Source organism: Musa acuminata, unplaced genomic scaffold, assembly GCF_036884655.1.
Source record: "Musa acuminata AAA Group cultivar baxijiao unplaced genomic scaffold, Cavendish_Baxijiao_AAA HiC_scaffold_73, whole genome shotgun sequence".
NCBI classification, from domain to species: domain Eukaryota; kingdom Viridiplantae; phylum Streptophyta; class Magnoliopsida; order Zingiberales; family Musaceae; genus Musa; species Musa acuminata.
Window position 1 is genome coordinate 15,001 of NW_027020354.1, and position 5,000 is coordinate 20,000.

Consider the following 5,000-nt stretch of genomic DNA (forward strand, 5'->3'; position numbering starts at 1 on the left):
TCCTCGTTGATTCCTGCGGATCCACCAAATGAAGGAAAAGACCATTCTTACTGCGCCAGTTTCTCAAAATTTCCACATGCTGCTTGAACTGGGTGGATGCTTGTTGGAGCTTTAACGAGCATCGCCTCGCAAACTTCTGAAGTTTTGGGTCCTTCCTCCACAAAATCTGCTCATTGACTCTTCTTTCAGTTAGTTGTCACATCCAAGTAGGTTCGCATCACTTCCGCTTTCGATTGGCATTTCGTTGGGAAATGAAGCGGACAATCTACTCTCAGTAGCACTGATCACCGTTGGTGAGGATTTTGACAACTATTGTCTTCCATTATCTTCGAAGGGTCTTTGAACTTGTGCAGAGCTCCTCTGCTGGATAGATAAGAGAACTGGGGTACTCGGTTTCGCCCATTCTCTTAAGAGTTGAGAAGGCAAAGGTTACTTGACTTCGCCCGCCTCCTCGAGGTTGTACTTCATGCATCGAGCTGGTTACTGGCCTTCGCCTGCTCTTTGCTCACACTTCTGAAGCACTTGAAGTGTTTGCACTCCTTGCGTTGAGTTAGCTACTATGATTCACCTTCTCAATGCCATTGAACTTCTGGAATGCAGGAAGTTTTCACCCCAACTTGGAGTAATTCTCTGATAGATGAGGTCGCCTCTGGGATTGTACCGTCTTCTCCATCAACCCTGCCGCCTACTCCACTGAGTAGCAAAGGTACAGCACCACGTACTGCCTGCTTCGTTCCTTGGTCGTGCACTCTTGCATGACCCGAAGTCCTTCACTTACGGCTATCTTGATGAGAAACTTGTTGACACCGGTCTTACGAAGTTTCTTGGCCTCTGCCCTTCAGCCTTGTCTCGGTACTTGGAGATTGCCTCTGCATGCTCCACCTCCTCGGCCCCTTTCACGACCAAGCGCTCTCCCTCCGTGAGAGCAAGGGATCAATGACTTGCACGGAAGTCCCGCCTCTGCGGTACCATGGCGCTGGCATGCCCATGGCCCTACTATCCGTCGCCTCGCCTCTGTATCCCTTTTCTGCATGATCAGTAGAAATGTCTCTGTGGCACTCCTCTGAGTCCACCTCCATTCTGACTGATGCTTGATTTTGGGTAGCTAAGTCCCTCTGGACTCGTCGTCGCTTCCTCGCCCCTTTCGACCCCCTGCTTCAACACCACTGTGTTCTCCAAGCAGTCCGTTTGGTCGATGGAAAGACAGACTACACCTCCCAAGCATGGCCTCTGCCATCACATTGTAGAGTTAGCACCGATTCTGTTCTCCTTAGCTTCCTTGGTAGCAACGTTCGCTTACTCGACCTTGTCCTCTGACTTGTCAGGCTCCCTTAAGCGAATATGAGCTCTGGAGCAGTCCAACTCTCCAGCTGCTTCGATCATACCTCTGCATGATCAAGTCCCTCTCATGGGACTCACTGGTACTTGCATTCGAACTTTTCCCTTGGTGGAACCCAGCCCCCATATGCTGATGACCAAGGTTTTCATCCGATGCAAAATTCGGTGCACGCCCGGAAGACCCGCCTCTGCGGTACCATGGCCTTCACTCCTTGAATCCATAGCCCTTCTTGCCGTCGTGTTGTTCACCAAAGCGGAGCTCCCAGTAGCTCCCGATCATACCTCCATATGATCTCATCCCTCACGGGACCATGTCGTGTGTGTCGCATTGCCACGAACTGTTCCACCACGATCCGCTGCACCATGTCGCCTCCTGGTGACATCTCCATTGCATTCTGATCCTTGTGGAATAAACTCGAATTGTGAACCCTCCATGTGTGGCCTCCGCCAATACATCGCAGGGTCTCCTCCACCTTCGATTTTGTTCGCTCCTTTGGCAATCGACCTTCACCCACCCACTCTTGGGTCACACCTAGATGAAGCACCGCTCTAGGACAGTCCGTCGCCCAGTAGCTCCCGAAGTCCACCGACTTCAATGTAATTTGTGCACCATTGTCTGGATCCTGGGCCTCTGCCCCTACCAGCACAATCTCCACTGCGCACCGCTTCCTTCATAGCAACTCGAATGGCAACACTGTGGCATATTCTTCAAGAGTACCCGCCTCTGCGTCCTCTTGCCCCGTGCTAAGGCCTTCTGTACCCAACTTCGCCTCCGCAAATTGAGTCGCCTTAGTTCCTCCATCGAATGCTCCTCCGAGATAAGGTGCATGTGCCCCGAAGCTCCCTTCGTCTTTGGCACCATGCAAGATGAGTCCGCTCTGTCAGAATGAAGGACCCAGGGAACAGCATGATTCTACTCCTGCCTCTGCAAGAGTTCATGTCCTTGACCTCTGTCTAGGGAAAGCGCTGTGCCTCTGCTCCATGTTCCAACTTCTATGCTGGCTCCCTTCATGCGGTTTGGGTACTTCGCCAAGTTACACCCAAGTTGCTCCGCTCCTCGTTTCTGCATTGAGTCGATGGTGGCCCTCGCGCCCACCATTCCACGGGTCAGCCCTCCCTTGAGTCCGATCTCCATATCGACTCCAAGTGTGCCTCCATTTGAGTTGCTTTGGGTCGCTCCCCCACTTGATCTCGCAATGCATCCACCAATGCATTCTCTCAAGCGAGATCATGCGACGACTCCTCGCCGCTTGCTCAGTCCATCGAGCTTCGTGGAGTTGTTGTTTGTGAGGTACTCCTCCTCAACATGTGAAGTCCGTCTCACATGATTCTCCCTCTGGAGAGCTGAGACTTATCCCTCCTGGATAACTGTCCCGTTGGAGCAACATCTCTCTTCGTTTCGGAGACCACCATCCCCTTGGACTACTCCGATCTGCTGAACAAACTGTGCATTGTTCTGCCTCTTGCAAACGCACTTGCTAGATTGCGCCTCCACGTCAATACAGCCACCGCTGCACCCCTCAAGGCCTAGCAACATGCTGAACTCGTTGCACACTTCAGCCTCCTCCGGACGTATCCTTCGCATGTCGAAGAGAAAGTTTCAATGCTCCATGGCGCCGAGTCTCAACCGCCTTGGGATGGCCACGAACAATCCATCGTCCGCATACAAGCCCATGCATGAGTACCGAATTCTTCGAGTTAGCAATTCCCCTCACCTCTGTGAGCTTTGCACAACTCTTTCGGTCGCTGAGCAACTCATTCCACTTTGCATGGTCTCGTCCTTTGCCAAGCGCCTCGCTTGCCTTGAGCACCATCAAGTAAAGTTGTCAACGTTGAGCCGTAGCTCAAACTCAGCCATCCCAACCTTTGTGCGCTCCAAATTCTTCCAAGCTTGCCTGTTCTCGTGGTGCCTCTTGCGCGAAGGGTTGGCCATTCCTCTGAATGCCAATCTCAGATGCCCGCTCCTCTGAGCGACTCTTTTCCCTACATCTCCATGCCCGTTTTCCCTCAAACGGTCGCGCGTGTGCTGACTGCCCTCAACGCAGCCCCGCTAGGTCCCCCACGTTTGCATGTCAAGTGTTTCTATGAGTGCTTGTCCCGCTCTGATACCACACTGTCACGACCTTAGCTGGTTTTGCCTAAGGCGTGCGGCACCCTCGCGCGTCCGTCCGCAAAGGTCAGCCTCCCCGAAGCCTCCCATTGTCCCTTAGGACCAACAAAAGAGAGAACGGGTTGAAGAGAACGCCCCATCGGGATCCACAAGCAAACATGTCCGAAAAACACTTCATAGACAATGCAAATTACAAACAGACTTTACAAGCTCTGAATAGTGGCACAACAAAGGGTAAAATGGTCCATTACAGACCGAAAAGCTCTCGAACGTGTCCACATGACACAACCTTTATTTACAAGCCTAAAGAGGCCACCAACCCAACTAAAATGGGACTATTAAGCCTTCGGCCGCCCCTTTACATTCTGTACAAGGCATGAACATGCCAAAAGACAACGGACAGACATAAGCATTACATCCAACATCTTATTTAGAAGTTTGTCCGTTACAGGGTGGCACAGGGCTGGATGGGGCTTTCGTATAGCAGGGACGGTGCTGCCTCTCGCTTCGCTCGCTGTCCGCCGCTCGCCGCTCGCTCGCGCAGCCAAAAATGGCCAGTTTTGGCCCGTTTTTGGGCCGTTTTGGCCAGTTTTTGGCCTGTTCTTGCGTCGCGCGGTGACCGTCGTGAGCGGAGCAAAATGTCAGCCATCTCAGCACCCTGGAACCCCCCGGGTGGCACAGGGCTGGATGGGGCTTTCGTATAGCAGGGACGGTGCTGCCTCTCGCTTCGCTCGCTGTTCGCCGCTCGCCGCTCGCTCGCGCAGCCAAAAATGGCCAGTTTTGGCCCGTTTTGGCCAGTTTTTGGCCTGTTTTTGCGTTGCGCGGTGACCATCTTGAGCGGAGCAAAATGTCAGCCATCTCAGCACCCTGGAACCCCCCGGGTGGCACAGGGCTGGATGGGGCTTTCGTATAGCAGGGACGGTGATGCCTCTCGCTTCGCTCGCTGTCCGCCGCTCGCTGCTCGCTCGCGCAGCCAAAAATGGCCAGTTTTGGCCCGTTTTTGGGCCGTTTTGGCCTGTTTTTGGCCTGTTCTTGCGTCGCGCGGTGACCGTCGTGAGCGGAGCAAAATGTCAGCCATCTCAGCACCCTGGAACCCCCCGGGTGGCACAGGGCTGGATGGGGCTTTCGTATAGCAGGGACGGTGCTGCCTCTCGCTTAGCTCGCTGTCCGCCGCTCGCCGCTCGCTCGCGCAGCCAAAAATGGCCAGTTTTGTCCCGTTTTTGGGCCGTTTTGGCCTGTTTTTGGGCTGTTCTTGCGTCGCGCGGTGACCGTCGTGAGCGGAGCAAAATGTCAGCCATCTCAGCACCCTGGAACCCCCCGGGTGGCACAGGGCTGGATGGGGCTTTCGTATAGCAGGGATGGTGCTGCCTCTCGCTTCGCTCGTTGTCCGCCGCTCGCCGCTCGCTCGCGCAGCCAAAAATGGCCAGTTTTGGCCCGTTTTTGGGCCGTTTTGGCCAGTTTTTGGCCTGTTCTTGCGTCGCGCGGTGACCGTCGTGAGCGGAGCAAAATGTCAGCCATCTCAGCACCCTGGAACCCCCCGGGTGGCACAGGG